Here is a 17,678-nt window from a genome sequence, read left to right on the forward strand (position 1 = left end):
TATAAATTTGACGGAAGCCACAGTAGATACAAGAGCAGTGGCTGCAGGTTATCAGATGCTTACTAATGTGGTTCTTGCACAACAGTTTGATAAAGTTCCAAATGTGATTATTATATGACGCTGTTGGAATTATAATGATACGTACATAGCATGATACGTGCAGACGGACAAACGCAAATAAAGTTACACGTCAAGACAGTAGATGCGTATATTATGTGTATGTGGTATTTACCGAGCACGAGATCATAACGGACCAAACGAAAGCAGACGATTATCGTTTGAATGACTTCAACAACTGCTATTCCTCCAGTGCTGTTACACCATAGAGCGAAGCTATCCGCCTACCGGAAAACATACTAGTGAAGAAGCGTCCAACTCTATACCAGGCCCAAACTGTCATTGAGCTCTGCGTGTTTCTCCCGTGGCGCTGACGCGTACTATATATTGTTCTTATTTTGTCTCTGATTGAGGTTCAGTCTGATCACTATTTATCTTGTCGTTTCTGTTGACATATCGTTATATAATGCATTGCGAACAGAACTATTATGTGTCTAGCCATTGGCCGGGTCGTTGTTTAATCGAATACGTGGGATAATGGATCCGCTTCGAATGCTCAGGGAGTACAATTCAGCATTGGTTACTGTCGCTAATGCTACTGCAAGGACCGGCGCCACCGTAGAAGACAACATGTAAGCTAAAAAAAGAGCAATTAGTCCGCCATAACATTGCCTCGCTGTTATTGTAAAGTTTTAATGGTCGAGTGGTTGAAAGCGAGGAAGTGGGAAAGGTGGGGAAGCGACGATTATGATGATACGAATGCGGATCCGATTCATAATGAGGTCGTCAAAATTTTTCCGTTGTATCTCTGCGTAAGCGCTTGGGTTTGGCCCGTAAAAGCCAGTTATTTTTTCAATAACAGGAAAACGAGTAACTAATACCGGAGGCCTCCAATTCGATTTAATGCCAATGAGAATAGTTGTTATAGTTGAAAAAAGGAAAGCTTCAAATGCTGATTTCGACTTTATCAGATCATCCCAAATAAAAAAATTAGCTATGTTGGCCACAATTAGCCAGTTTTAGCTATGGGCTCGATACAGAAACGACGGAACACGAGGCCTACGAGGTCTAAACACTAAGGCTGAGACTGAAGTTGATTCCGGCCTGTCTGTACCCTTACTACACCCATCTTAACACCTGTTTCGTTTAGATAAGCAGCGGCCGCTTGTGTCTATAGAATGAAAAAACTTACTGCAATATCTCACAAGACTGACTATTTGTTTTCACTGAATCGTCAGATGTTTTACACTGTTTATACGATTCAGAATGACAATTTCTGATGTAACGCACCGTTCGAACCTTTTGCTTAATCAAGCTTGGTTACAAGACGATCTTCACTCTGTTTGTTTACGGCGGTGTTATGGTTTGAGAACAAGAAGTGCTTTTGCAACTCAATACTACAACGCGCCTGGATTTTTCCTAGATCCACGGTTAATAGTCATATTTATAGCTATTTGCCAGTTCACGCGAAATACGATGTAGATGCTATCACAAAGGCGCCAAAAAAATACCACGTATTATACGTGCGTATTACTGTGCCTTGTATGTATGTATATGCGTTTCTGTGTATACATCTAAGCGTCTGTTAAATTTTTCTTTATTTGTTACCTGATCTCTCGCTAGTAGAGACAATAGTCGGACTTCAACCGTAATATCCATACAAATATGTGTGGTATACTTGCCTGCGATGTGGCCGAAACAGGAGTAGGACCACTTTGATCTAAAATTCATATCGCCGTTCTCTGCGTCTCTGTATCATGTGAAATTTCCCCGTCCTTCTCTTTTTCCTGCCGCCTTTTCTTTTTCTCCTCTTTGAATGTTCACAGCAGCGGGTCCATTTGGCTCAAATATTCAAACATAACATTATTTATATGTCGGTCAACGACACAGCGAGCCAACTAGTTTCAGTATTAGGATATTCTTTATCGCAAATTTCAAGACAAAATGGCAGCGCAGCGATAAAAAAAATCTATTATGACCTGAAATCCAATAATAAGCGTTGTGAGAGTGCAAAGGGCAGATGTAAAACCTGATATAGAAAATACTGTGTACGTGCGGACCGACAGATGCACCCGTGCCAAGTTTATATCAAGGCTCAAAGCTAGGACATAAGGGTGTTCCTGTCCGAATCTAAACACCGGAGTGCTCAAGGTCTCTAGAGTGTGATAAAAAAACACGTGCGCATGGCGGTTGCGTTAAAATGGTCATTGACCACCACCAGGCTCAGGTCAGCGGAAACTGCGGAACAGCCGTCTGATAGCAAACGTTAAAATCGAAACATAAAGAGAGGTCAGCGGGAACATATGTAATGTACCTCCATTTTAGCATTGAAATGTGGAACTGGTATTAGAAGAGTAAATATTGTTTAAAAGGAATGAACAACGGGAAAGTTGTCTAGAAAGCGCAATGTTACGATATCTGCGACGTTAATAAAGTATATTCATTAGGGGTCCACATTATCGTTTGCAGACAGTTAAACTGGATAGCGTAGTCGACATTCAAATATATATATATATGTATGTATATATATAATATATATATATATATATATATATATATATATATATATATATATATATATATACTATGTATGTATATATATTAGAAAATTATATGTTCTTCGAGGTGTAGTAGCGGTCTTTCACCTAACAAGAAATGCAACATTTCATTCAAAATCTAGAAATAGATTACTCTATTATGTCATTGCCATCACTATCCACTATCTGCCCTTGAATAATTTACAGTATTTACTCTTTTCTTAGTATTGAACAATTTGTCCAACCCGTTTCTGAGACCTTTCTTATTGACAAATGTACCCATTCCTTTTTATAATACCACCAATGGCAAGCCTGTGTAGGAGTCTCTCTCTGTCATTCTCTGACGTTCGATACTGAGCGCTATGTTTAAAAATAATGAATAATATAGAATTGTGCCTTCTTTTTTCGGTTCGTAAGGCAGCAAGACCCGTAAGTTTTTAACAACTACAATCGGGTGCATCATGCAGGTGCCAGATACCACTGCTGATCTCACCAAACCATTTTCGAGCAGTCCGCACCTCTAGGCACAGATATTCTGGCCACCACAGTAGTTTTTTAACCTTCGTCAAGGGCAAAACATTACCAGGAAGACTAGCCTTCTCAAGACAAGACCCTTTCCGATATACGCTAGCGGTTAAACCTTACGAAAAAAGAATGCTCCCGAATTGTTTATAGAGCCAGATAGCTAATAGAAGGAGTACGAGGAAGTGGACATCCGAAAAAAGAACGCCACTACACTTGCACTACCTAACGCATTATTAAGTTATTACCCAGATGATTAATATGATCACAGAATATTCGAGTACGAAAGGAACAGGCATGGCAAGACGTTTGCGGGTACTTCTTCTCGAGGTCGCCGAGCGTAACGAAGACATAGGGTAAAAATGATGTTTAAGCTAAGAATAATACTATCCATGAGCATTACATATATAATCAAAATGCATTACCACACGAATGGGCATCTGCTAGAATGTACAGGCACAAAGCCCATTTTGAACTATGCAATATTCGGGTTTGTCGTTACGTACGATACAACAGTACTCGCTTGTATCGGTTCTGGCGTTCTGTTACCGACTAGACGCGAGCAGTGTTAACAAGGATACTGATTAAAATGCGTTTGGTTCAATGAAGAAAAGCGTTTGTCAGCTATATCTTCAGTCGACCGCCAGCAGATGCACTGTAGCTAGAAGATAAATAACATTTCTTTCGATTAGCGCAGATTGCGTATCGGTAGAGATGACAGGAAGAAAGGTGCTTCATATAGAAATAAATTTAATTTGGCCGTATTGCGACAGATATACTCCAAATATTCCATACATTGCACACTGGCTTCGGCGATCGCGTTCGCAGAGGTATAGGCACCGACAGGGAAAATACTCTAGTCTATATGCGCATCCTTCTATCTGCATAAGCAAAACATAGAGTAGAACTACATTCAGTGCCGTTGTTCGAGATACTGCTTTATGTTAAACACGATAAAACACATGATAAAAAGAAAGAAACGAATAGGACACATACTTTGTCCTAATATATTGCGAATAGTAAATTAATTACTTCGCATGTAACAGTATATTCACTCTGCCCATACAACTTTTAATATTTCATATGCAGTGTCTTTTATAATTCCTTGATAGGCGTATATTATAAAATGATTTTTATTCTTTACCGATAGCGTGAGCAGAAATTTGTCCGTTGCCGTTTTTTCCAGTAGATCAGAGGCCGTGTCTTATGGGCTGTCCGATTCACCGAAGGCACAACGAGGAGGTACGGAACGGGATAAACAATCATACGAAAACCTTATTGAGTTGATAAGAATTGCATGTATCGTCTATAGCAAATGGTGCACGGCTTTCCTCGTCCTCCTTACCTCGTTTGTTCCAGGAGAGAAATCTACCAAGTTCCGCTGTCAAGCGAATCAACAATGTAACGGGGTACCAATTATATTTACTGATGATAACAGATCTGGCCAGCAACAGCGGCTGCGGCAAACGTTGTGTTCACCCGAATGTTTTCCTATTTTCATCCTGTCTCTTACTCTTGTTGTTCTTTAACGTTAATCGCTAGAAGCAAAATGAGGGTGGGCTAAGTTGAGAGGTGATATTGATGCATCTTGTCTAACGCTGTTTATTTATCTACGTCCTATATATATATATATATATATATATATATATATATATATATACATACCGCCGCGATCATGTTCTGTCTACGTGCGTCTACGTACATTTGGCAGCACAAAGCGTCGCGCCTGCGGCGACGGTGACGCCGACGCTGTTTGCAAGAGACGGTTCATACGAGTCATATTAGCGGTACGGGCCACACACGACTTCCTCTCGTTCGATTACCCCTCCGAAGGAGGGTAGTTCATTCTGTGATACGTTCCTGTTGTGCTTGTGTCGTTGTTGCTCGTTACAAGGTGGTGATAAAATAATAATTATTATTATTGTTCTCTTTTGTTGATAGCATAATTTGTACCGTAATGAACGGCGAACTGATTTATCGTGTTTAATGTCCATCTGTGAACAAGAGTGGCAGTGAGTGGCGATGAGGTACGTCACTCATGAATGCCGGCTGTGGAGTCCGGAAGTAGAGTTTTGTTGAATGATTTGTTGATAGTTTTACAGTACAACGATATTTGTTAACACACAACATGCTATATATTCCTATAGAAAATATAAGAACTTCCTAGCAGAGTTTAAATAAAAAAAACTTTCACATATCCCTACTTGTCGTCAGTACAGAATGTGGTGGATGTCATTGTTTTTCTATGGCATTTACAATCTGCATCAACTAGACGCGGTGATGCGAACTACTAATGTCAACTAAAAAGATGCTGCCTTATTAAAAGTTGTATACGATACAGTAGAAAAGTGTTACTGATTGGCCATTCCATATTGAGTTTTTCGTACTACGCCAAATCCCTCCGCTCTTTTTGGGAAACATTAATTCGAGTCTTTGGAAACATTTAGAGAAAGTATTTAAAATAGCGATTTCCTCAATTTTTTTTTGAGTTCCATTTGAGCATTTTAGAGAATTAAAAAAAAAAACATTATTTTACTATTTTTCTGTGTAAAAAAAAGTGTTGCAAAGAAAGCGACAAATTTTTTCACCCACTATATATAGGAAGGTCAATTTTGGCCTAGTGTAAAGTCGCTAGGTTACCATTCGAGTTCGAAGCAAGTATCAATGTAGCACCAGGAATAGAGAAAGATATGAATATGGTGGATGCTATTGTCAAAAGTGTTGACTTAAGCTACACACTACCGCAGCAAATACCTGGAATTAAGACCCAGTGTGCATAAATCGGATTCACACGGTAAGTTCTCACGAATGAAGTTACCATAAGACGTTTCCTTGAATCATATGTAAATCTGGTCGCGTGTACAATCGATTCAATGTCTGAGTAAAAGTAAGTTCTAGTTGAATGAAACCGGTTTTCTAGCAGTAGATGGGATTGGATTTAGATTTTCCATCTTCCTATAATACTCTTGCGTAAATGTTAGTCACAATTATTTCAAGTAGGATATATTTAGAATCTTTATCATTATAACAAATCTAATTATATTTCTAATTACTTAATGGAGTGACTGAAATACATAGTTAATATTTAAGTTCGACTAATACGTCCGTACCACAATCATAATTCAATTAAGGATAACTTCAACTGAAGCCACAGATACATCTAGATACATGGATTTGCATGTTTTCGTATCTCATTGTATTGATTTATTTCCACGGTCGACTTGGGTCTCGTGATATTCAGAGCTTACGCCGAAATTTTGACTTGGATAGCTGGATTTAACGCCCAGAATGCCAACCACTTCCAGACCTTCGCGAGAGATTTTTGTACTGCTTTAATGATTCCACCGGTGACTGTACGGTGATGGCCTTCTGCTTATATCCTCTTTTAGCTCAAATGGTTGATAACCTCAAACGCTATATGGATAATAACGTATACTAATAGTAAAATAGAGTTAACATTAATTACTTTAGAATTGATCGATCGATCATGAATAGACTGTGACCCCAGTCACAGTAAAATACCGTCCAGTCATCGTCGGAATAATAGTACAGATATATAACCAACGATCTGAGCTGTTCAGTTTGCAGTATATGATTATTTCTAAGACAGTTTACACAATAACGAATAACTGCAAAATTAACAAATCTCAATAATATGGATACGGATATTTTTGGTTGCGTCGTTCGAACGCTGAAGTATCCGGTGAACGACCTCTGATGATGACTGTAGTAGTAGTGTCTTCAGTTCATACATTTTTTCAACTGAAAAACAACAAATAAATGACTTTTAGAACTTTGTGGACAAGGGTCCATTGCACTCAGGCACTGTTGAACTAAATAGTTGCTCTTCGCTCTAAGTGAGGGCCTTAAGCTTTACGTTTAGATCTCGTGCATCGGCGTCACGGAAGTCACGTAAGTATTGTGCTATAACCTCACTGTAACTTGTTACGTTGCTTCGTATTGTTACAATGTGCTACATTATACGAGAAGCCTCCACATTGTATCTATGGTCAAATATTTCCTGGCTTAACTTTCCCTTAAAAATGTACCCGTATAGACAATAAATTGGTGAGGTGTTTTACAGAACCAAAAAGTAAATTTGTCTCTAAATAAAATGATGCACATAAAATATGTCTTATTATCATTGACTATTTGCTGAATTTAAAATCTTACTGTAAAGCAGCGGCAAAGGAGAAAACAGATTCAGCCCAAGCTTACAGTTGCCGAAAAGGTAAACTGCATAGGTGTTCCAGACAAACAAAAAATTCAAGGGAATTATTTAACTTTGTATGATCGATAGTGTACGTCTGCTCCACATCATTTTTGCTGCTTGACATGACCCTGTGGTGCGACCTGATCGACGTTGGCCATCGAGAATGCTCAGTGAATATTCGTCCGATTGCGGTCCTACTCAAGTAAACGATAGAAGAGAAATTGATGCTTCACCTAACGTCAATCATCTTCATATTGACCACTGCTGTTCTTCGGGCCATTCTACCACTCCTAGTGACGCTTCTAGCTGATAAAGCGCGTAAAAAGCATCGCCATTGGCGTTGTCGTCGTAACCAGGGGCATTTCGGTCTAGTTCGTCGTCAACGCCCAACTCGCTTATTATCGAACGAAATAGATAAACATATGTCGACAAGAACTATGCACTTTACGTACGATAGCTAGCCACACTAGACCATGGCGCGTTCGTTCAATACCAATGATACAAATTTGCAGTGCGGTGTTTTGGACCCGCAAAACCGTATGGCTGCGTTGTTTGGACGTCGTCCTATTGTTATGCGGTCATTCGGTTGCTTCGAAGGCATTATTGTAAGATTTGTGCATATTACTCATTCAATTCTTGATACCTAGGTCTTTTTATCAATGTCGGTGTTAGCAATGTCGGTGATCGTCGAGCTATTCATATTTATTTAACTATGCTAAAATTCAAAGGGTGTATAAAATACTATGAAAAGATAATAGTCTTTTAGTTATATGTGCTAGCGATACGAATCCTCGTAAAGGCTAATTTATATTATATCTTACAAAGATATTTGATAATTGAGAGGCTTTCGTTATCACAGCGAATGTTTGTCTGGAACTTTGGCATTGTACAGTTCTACAAGCGTCTTATCATCACTTATTATTGCCTACTCGTGCACGCGTTGCCATTTAATAACTTGCTAGCTTATAATTTTACTTCTCCGACATTCCACTTTCTAATGGTTTGGCGTTCGAAAAGCACCAACGCAGCGACCTCTCAGAAATGAATTTCCATGTACTCAAAGGCCTCTATATTGAGGTGCAAAGTAGCAGTTAGAATAAATGTACACGGGCACACGCTATTGTATATATGCATATGTAGACCGTGAAACCGGACAAGTTTGGATAGGTGCTTCAGTAGTTGGAATCACCCCTATGTTACTTCCTGGATATTTTATGAGTGTATGCGCTGTGTGTGTGTGTGTGTATTCGTCTATTTCCGTTATCGGGGCCAATATTAATAACAATAATCGCAACAACATTAGCGATCCTGAACCGGCTAGCAATGGTGTACCTGGCTGCTGTAGCCTCTCCATTCGGCTGGGTATCAACCGGTACTGCGGGTGAGACGGTCAAAGTTGACCTGCGAATGCCCACCGTACCATCGTGTTGTGACCAACATGGTCCAAACGTACAAGGGTTCTATGGCCTTTTTATGCCCACACTATAATATGCACAAATACCTTACAGAAATCTATTTGTGTCAGCTGAACGAGTGACGCTTTCTTGACGGTTCAAATCGACCGCGTCTTCACCGGCATTGCTGTTTACAGAAAACGTTAAGCTGTAAAGTTCTGCCCGATCAATAGTAGACGAACGGAAGCACCGCGGTGGAGCATAGGTCACGGTCCCCTGTGCGTATTGAACTGGCGCTGCTGCCGTTGATACTGTGGCACTATACTAGCGTTAGCTATGGAAGGCTGAGTCCGCTGTCTACGCTCGTATCCTAGTAGCATGTCAGAATACCAGCTAGCAAAGTAACAGTATCGCAATGATATCTCCCTTACCTCCGGTGGCTCTCCTATCTTGTGTACTGTGATTAGCTACTTCTCGATTGGTTTATTCGTGCATATCAGATATACTGATAGATATTTCGACCACGATAAATATCGTTCAGCAAAACAACTAGCGAACGCTTCACTGAAAGAAGGTCGAGATAAGCAGCTGCAAACGAAAAATATATTACGTGGCACATTTCGTTCTTTCGGCTATCTTCTCCGACTAATATCTTCGTCTCCGATCAACGTACTGGATAACAAGGCTCAGCATATAAATCAGAATACTTGCTTGACTGTTTGATCTAAGTGATGGATATAACAAAGGACAACGCTTTTAACGGCGTTAACATGTTAATGTTATGATGATTATGATTGTTTTGCCAAAGTAAACTTGATGACGGGTTTGCATTGATCATTGGTCTTGTCTACGATAGCAAAACCGATCGCAAGCGCATACTCTGTCCGTTCGGATTCGATCTCATCTTCAATGAATCCAGGAAATTTAGCCTACTAAGGCAGTTGCGTCTTATCAGGTTTGAATAATAGCTCGGTTGGTATGTTAATACATCTGTTTTGATTCTTCTAAGAATCAGCAAACATTCCTAAATACTATAGAAGTCTCTCAGCCCAGGTTCGAGTCGGCGTTCGTTCCACGTCAGATAGACACATTTAGGTGGAAAACGAACGGGTATCATTAGAAACAACATATGTACAAGTATTGAATATAAACGACAACAACATGGATAATAACATTGACTATCTTGGTAGCTTGCGCCAACGGCACAAGCCATGGCCACTAAGAGACAAGGAAAATTTTCCCGTTTTTTTTCAACAGAAGAAAACAACAAGACAGAAGACGACGACAACGATGATGAAAAGAGATGTCTGGTAAATCATATTGATTATGACGATCTGTGGATTCGCTGCAACTGTGAACGCCTCTTGCTTCGAAAAGATGGTGCAATACCATGTCTCCTCAGGTGTTGCCGTCAGCGTTTTTCGAGTGACTGCTAGCGCAACAGCAGTCACGCGTCGCTAAGATATACAATGGCTTTTGTACAATCCCATTGATATCGTAATGCTAACATACCTGGTCGACTGAAGATTTCCGGTGACAAAAAGCATACTAACGGCAGCCGGAGGGTTAGAAGTAACCGATGGAGAAACGAATGTCGAACTGAGCTGCCCACCATCTCCTGACAATGAATCAATATTTAAGTAACAGACGCAATATAACCGATTGGTTGTCTTGTTATTGACACACATATTACGGACTACTATATACTTCTCTTAGTGATTCATTGGGGGGTACGTGCATTTAGCTTAATCAGTAATACGCAAAAATCATGTGCTATTTTTTTTCCTTATATAGATAATATTTCGTCATGGTACAGTTAAACGGACGAACTCAATATGTATTCTGTGCAGTTTTTAAGCTACAGTGGCTACTGGTATTTTTTACTTAAGCTAGAGACTTAGAGTGACATGCTCTTAGAATATTATAATTGTTATTATTTTGTTGTTAAGTGTAACAGAGGATATGTACATAAACGATACTGATCCATGTAAGTTTCCAGCTCATGCAATTTCACACCGCACCGGTTAAACCCGCTCCATAAGTCCGATTTTACACTTATATTCAATTTAAATATTTAGTATGTACGCACGCAAAATGAAGATTAAGTAACCGTTAGATTCATTCGTTTCGTGCCTGCCACCTTCATACGGTCCTCCACAGGTACCATCACAATATCATCTCTTTAATTTAAACTTTCGCTGGTGTTGGGGGCGGGCGGGCAAACGCCGGCCATTTTTGGTGCGTGCCGGACTTAATACCCCGACGACGTGAGACCCGAAGAGCGTTATGTATAAAAAGAAAAAAATTACTCGAAGACAAAGAAAGATATTGGTATTGCACGGACTTTACAAAATTTAAACTGGATGAGAATCGTGTCGTAACGTATTTTAAAATGTTTAACTCTTTCAAGTGCCTCGCCTTCAAAGAACACGGCTGTTCAATGCAATGAGTTCCTTAGTCTTTTGTATATTATACAGACTAAGGACTATTTTGCACTATCTATTTTTAAAATTGTCAATTATATATTGGAGTACCATACTCGTAGATCATTTGTTTTATGCTTTATTTATTATATGTACAACAAATTTATAAGTGTTAAATACTGTACGTTTAACCTAGTATATGCGCAAATAATATGATCAAGGCTTGTTTTGAAACCCTTACGCTGAGAGCAGCCTGTAAAAATCTCTAAGATCCTTGTCAAAAGATTTGATATTGCAGGTACTTAGATATTTAAAACTGGCTATTTTTTTTTGTCGATAATAATCCTATGTGTTTTTGTCGGCCCTGGTCTCGAAAACGCTTCGAGTTATTTTCGTGTAAGAAACAATGTGAGTCTAAAGAATCTTGATCTCATGACTGATGATCTGAAAAGCTATTATCATGTTCTGTCTGTTCAACAGTAAGGAGCAAAAGAAAGCTATCCCTAAAAGTTTAGTAGTCCTGCTGCTACAGCCTTGTTATAGGCCGTTCTCCTGGATCTAGTCAAGTTCCAATTTCTGAATATAAGCAGGTGCTAAACGTACCAGTTTACCAGAATGTAATTTTTTATTCCACCATCTCCGACTCCTTGCATAAATACGAACTCTCTCAGTGTCGTTTCGCTTTCTTACTTATTTATTGCTCTTAATCCAGTTCAGCCAGTCTAGTTTCTATACGCAAGCCCACGAGTACGTAGACTGCATAAATTATTCTACTATAAAATAGTGTGCGCACTCAGTGAGCTTTCATCTCCTCTGTTTTTGTGTGCCGTGTCGCTGCGTCCGCCATCCACAGCGTCTGCTCTGTCCGCCTTTGTTCTTATCTAATCGTCCGAAAGTAACAAAAAAATCACAAAACTGTCACAATAAATTGTCCCTTCTCGTCAAGTCTCGACTTATTCCGTAGCCGGAGTCGCTGCTGCGACGGCGGCCACCACCTTCACGGCCATTTACCGCTAAGACAGAATGGAGCAGCCAGCCGCTGCCGCCTTAATTGTCATAGTAGCTCGAAACAAATGAGCGAACAAACGACGCGCCAAAAATGTCACATGCTGAGTGAGTTCAGTAATTTTTCGCGTATCTCATTTGCCCGCTAACAAACCTGGGCCAGCAAAAGCAACAGCGAAGACGGCAGCGGCCATCGTATGGGTAGCGTTAGAGGTTAAGTTCAGCGAACCCAGTTGTGTGCTTTCCTGTCTGTCTTCTGCCAGGGGGAGCGAGGTGGCCAATGAAAAGTAGCGAAAAGAAGCGGGAAGCGATCATCAAAACAGAGACAAATGTGCACTCATATAGACAACAGAGACACGCAGACTCACAAACACACAATGAGTAGAAATACATCAACCAATGAGATATTGGTGCTGCTGCTGATGGCGGCGGCGATAATGGCGACGACGGTGACGCCGATAATGACGGCGATGACTCGTATGATAATGGTATGGTGATGAGGAAGAAGGAGGGGAATCGTCGACTGCTGAGTATCGTCATTTTCCACTTTTATGCCTAGTGTTAAGTAAGTTCAAAGTGGTAAGTTCAAAGGCAGTGTGTAGCGAGTACAAGCGGTCTAGCATGGGATGATAGTTCTCCTTGGTTATTTAAATCGTCCTAGTAGCATCGTTGTCGTCACTGCTGTAATAGCACTAGAATTAACAGCGGCGGTAGCGGGTGCTGCTCGATCCTTTCTGCTTTGTCAGTTAAGGCCGTTTATTTGTCATATTATATAGTGAAAATAGCAGTGATGGCTATAATGATTATGATAATTAGGCCAATTAGGAATGGCGTGCATACGCATTACGCTAACGTGAATCTAGCACCGTAGTATGAAATGCTATCACACACACACTGGCTAGAGAGCGTTCGCATAAGACCTCGGTTTTAAGAACAATCGGAAATACTAGCGACATATTTTCAGTCTTCACAAATCTTCTGCTCAAGCGTCAATGAAGACTTGTCAAAATCATACAGTATAGTAAATCCACGCTTAGATACGCTTTCGCTTTTATAGATAATAGGTACCTATGGCACAATAGTTCATACAGTCACAGCAGCAGCAGCAGCATCGGTACACCGCAGAACACCGTGATGCAGTTAATCGTTTAGCTTTTGCCTTTGTTAGGAACTCGCAAACTACACCTGGGCAAAGAGTCCGCAGCGAGGGGCAAAAAAATGGCCGAGAAGACCTTGCACAACGTAAAACGTCTATCGTTACTGCATAGTGTACGTGCAGAAATGCAATGATAACGGCATAAACTAAATCGATGGGCGCAGGCTCAACAAAGGAAAGCTATTTTCGTCGTTGCGTGTCCTTCAAAATTTATTACTACTGTATATGTCTGTTTCGTACTGTTGCTTAGGTATGATCTGGAGCAGTCGCTGGTCTTAGCTCCAAGCCCGGTGCAGCTCAGCATCGACATAAACAAAGCAATGTTTTTAGTGTAAAGAGAAACGTATTGTCGTCCACGCAGCGCAGAACGCAATGATAAATAATGTCAATAAAAAGATGTAGTAGAGGCCTTTTTTTTTTTCTTAACATTACGCTGGCGCCGATTTCGAGAGTGTTTGTTCCTGCAACGAACTGACATTTCTAGATTCATCTGTGGCTTTTTGAACGTAGTTTCATTGCGAAATTTACGTTATTTCAAGGTAAACGGTGATGGTATTATATGGGCTGGGTGTAACATCGACACTGCTATCCTCACTGCCATTTTCGGTGCTACAAGAACGAGGTTTTGGATATGAAAACAAACTCATGCTAGTCGCGGGGTGGGCATTCTAATTATTACACTTTTGCCGATCATACTTTAATAAAGATGAATCAGATCGTGCATCGTATCGACCGATACTTGAGAGGTAAACAAGCTAAATAATCCGCTTAGTTTGGTATAGCAGTTTTGCCTGTCAAGAGACTAAACATAAATAAATGTTGAAAACAGTAAAGTGTCTCACAATACGTAGAAAGTATATCTCTGAAAAGAAGATCGAAACACCCACTCTAGCTATAATCGAGAGAATTGCTTTCTACATATACAGAATAAACGATAAATGTTAAACAGTTTTTCTTATGTTAGATTTATTAGTGAGCATAAATTCAGCAAATATTTATATTATTTCTAGCATCTTCCGGAGAATTTCGGCAGATGTTAGAGCAATCCGGAAAAAAAAAATATATATATATATATATATATATGTTTCAGTATTTATATAATATATAGCCTAGCGGCTGTGGCCACTTGAGGTGTATGCTAAAAAGCGGCAATGCCCATGCACAACGCTCGGTCATTTTTCACCTATACATAACAAGGCTTATGGGCCTATTCATACCCAAGACGATGTTGTTAGTTTCCGAATCGAATTCGAAGCGCGTGCAGACCTATGCAGCCTAAGGCCTGCTTCTCAACCTAAACTCGTTGCAATTGTTTTATTGCGGTGCCTACTTCGTTCCTTCGTGACTATCCTGTTTTTTTTTCATAATGCACTCTTCTCGTTGCGGTTCTCTTGGTCGTCCTGTTTTATGAAACCGGGTGCATTTTTTAGATTATTCCGTTACTTTATTGCATGTTTCTATCGCTCTGTGGTAGCAACTTCCTCATTCCGCTCTGATCGTTCAAGTACTCTGACTCCGAAATTTTGCTATTGTGTCTTACTCATCTAGTGTCTCTGACCGGCGTTCCATTTCCATATGTCAATTATCCCGTACTCTCATTGCTGTTAAACCATCCGTTAACAGATCCACTTGCGGTTATTGAGTTCTCGTAGAATAAACCTTTAATTTCCTAATTCTGACGTAAACATTTGGCTGTTCGAGAAAATAAGCCAGCAAACGGTGCGAGATGAGATGACTTGAACCATGTGTGACGGAAAACTGGGATTTGTCGAAATCAATAAAAACTGTCAAAGATATGCATTGCTTACAATTAGATATTCCATAAATTCTTAATCGTAAGTAGGGAAATTAAGTAGTAGAAAAAAAGTAGGAAAATAAAAAGGTTCTATTTTCTCCTTACTTATATTGGAATTTTGAAGGAAGTTTTGCTCTGTTGATATACAGAAATTCAGTTTTTTCCAGACACGTCGTTGTCATGATAGTGTCTTTTTGTCATGTCAAGCCCAGTTGTAAGAGATGACACAAATCGCTAGAGACGTTTTTTAAAAGTCAGATCAGCCCCTCAAATCGAAGTATGGAAAAATTTCTGCAGGATACACTGACTACATCTTAGGCGACTCTGTTTTTGCCTATTTTGATTATCTTTATTATTATATTTAAATTTTGATTATCGTCACTATGCCTATTCATTAAATTATTACACAGTGCTATATTTAGCTATGACATGTCGTCTACGTAACAAAAACAAGAAGAGGTGCTGCTTTGGAAAAAACTTTTTGTGATTTAGCTTTGTCTGAGTAAGGATAAAAAGGCGTAAGAGCTCGCCGACCGCTGTAGTTTAAAGCTTGCACGTTCGTTTGAATTCGCGTGCTGCAACCGACTTATGTATGTAGTATTGTGCTAAATAAGTTCGATGGCTTACTTCTCTGTGTTACTGCACGAGATAATGCCTACCCTCGACTACGGCACACAATAAATAAATATTTGTGTGTGCCCTCTTCTCGGATGGACGTGATGCCCATCGGCTGTAATCGCTTGCATTTACCCGCCCTCGTTGTTTTTTTGGCTTTACGTTATTTGCATCTCGAGCGTTATCTACCGTACATCTTTCTACGTGTACATATCCTAGGGTCAGCGGTTCGCCTAGATGGTATGCCAAATCAATATCTTACATTGTGAACGAGAGCAAAATGGGCGAGTGAACGGATACGAACAGGGGTACGCGTGTATGCAAGACGGGAACCCGTGCGCTTGAAGTTTTGGGCGTTAGCATCCGTGTTCAGTTTCCAGGCAACTTTTTTCACCACCACTACTTTTGCTGGGCTCGTATATAATGAAATCATGATATAAGCTGGAGTTTCCTCTACCGATAAATCGATGCTATAGCCCCTTCTTTGTTCATGGTAGCATTTGCAGCAGCAGCAGCAGCAGCAGCAAATATTCAAAGTCACCCGATGGAAGGTTGCATCCGCCATTGTTGTAGACTTAGTAAATGGTTCAATGTTTACTTGGCCCGACCATCGAGTCCAGAAGCGACTGTCTGTCTGCTTGCCAGTTTGGTTGTGTGTGTGTATTTGTGCTCACATTGCATAATTTCAACCCTTTGAATTGCTCTTTTTCGAAATTGTCTGAAGGCCATTGGCGTTGTATCGACTCGTATCCGCGAATAAGCTTCTCCTCGAAAGAAGCCATCTTGCCACCGTGGTGCAATATATGTGTATTAAACATATTAATATCGATAATGAAATAGCGGAACAATGCTATAATCTAATTAAAATGTGCATGGATGAACATAGTGATCACTACTTACACCATGAGAAGGAAGCAGATGGTATCGAATAATGACTTTGTCGACATCGTCGAAATGCAACGTCGCCCCATTGAAACGCTCATGTCTAATGCTATGAAATCGAAACTTATCTAAAGAGTACAAATCTAGAAAAGTATGTAGGCTTTTTTTTCCTGTTATGAATAACACCCTGATACAGCTGAATTCAAATATGGCCTTTGCAGGCTTGCAATCGTGAAATAGGCAAAGGCACGAAACACTTGGAGCCATTTACTCGACAAAGGCCGTTACACAGAGGTAACGTAGTATAGATTTCTACATTACTGATTTTGTACAGTGACAATTGTTGTGCGCCGGCAACAGCTGTACAATGTTACAATTTTCATTGCTCGCCAAAATCAGAATGGCCAAGATTGAAACGTTCAATATTACCGTTTATGTTAACGGCTCCTACTTTTTCCATCTTCATTCTTCTTCTAATTTGCCGCCACCGGTCCTCTCTATCGTCGCCGTACCTGCTGATGAACACGTAATATTCTCCTGCCCTGTTCAATTTATCAACATCATGTACTTCAATAACAACAAAACGTCGATAGGACATTAACCGAAATCATGTCGCTGCTTGAATATACTTAATACTTTACCGGGAGGCTCGCTTTCCTAAGCCCTGTGACCTCTTTGTTTTGTTCGAACGAGATGTTAAATTGATGATTTCATGATAATGTGGGTAGCGATAATGACGACGGGTCATTCGTTCGCGCGCCCCTGTTGTCGTCTAACTGATGCTACTGGCGTCGTTCTGGAACACGATTTCGCAAACAGGACTCTTCGTGGTAGGGTTGAAAAGCTCGTCATATCTCTAGATAGACAGACTGCCAGGCATAGTTCTACAACGAACCAGCTTCCAGCCGTTGGTAACGTGTCAATACTAGCGGCCGCCGTAACCGAATGGGCTTGTGAATCAGAAGAGTCGGAATCAGGACGTACCTAACTAACTCCACGTTGTCTGCACAGCTTCCGTCAAAAATAACCGTTGTAAATTGTAACAGTCGAGAGCGAATGCTGCTTAGGGCGAACAACGG

The 17,678-nt window shown here is 40.2% G+C and overlaps 1 long non-coding RNA gene across 2 annotated transcripts; it reads left to right on the forward strand.

Moving 5' to 3' along the window:
* Nucleotides 1-331: 331 nt before the first annotated feature.
* On the forward strand, nt 332-5,280 carry LOC111268147 (uncharacterized). Of its 2 annotated transcripts, none has more exons than XR_015314091.1 (3): nt 332-689; nt 4,303-4,358; nt 4,828-5,280. It is a non-coding gene; the product is annotated as an uncharacterized LOC111268147 (long non-coding RNA). The 2 variants fall into 2 exon arrangements; XR_002685028.2 differs by having other exon boundaries at nt 4,306-4,358.
* Nucleotides 5,281-17,678: the final 12,398 nt, after the last annotated feature.

The sequence above is a fragment of the Varroa jacobsoni genome, unplaced genomic scaffold, assembly GCF_002532875.2.
Source record: "Varroa jacobsoni isolate VJ856 unplaced genomic scaffold, vjacob_1.0 scaffold_1262, whole genome shotgun sequence".
Lineage (NCBI taxonomy): Eukaryota > Metazoa > Arthropoda > Arachnida > Mesostigmata > Varroidae > Varroa > Varroa jacobsoni.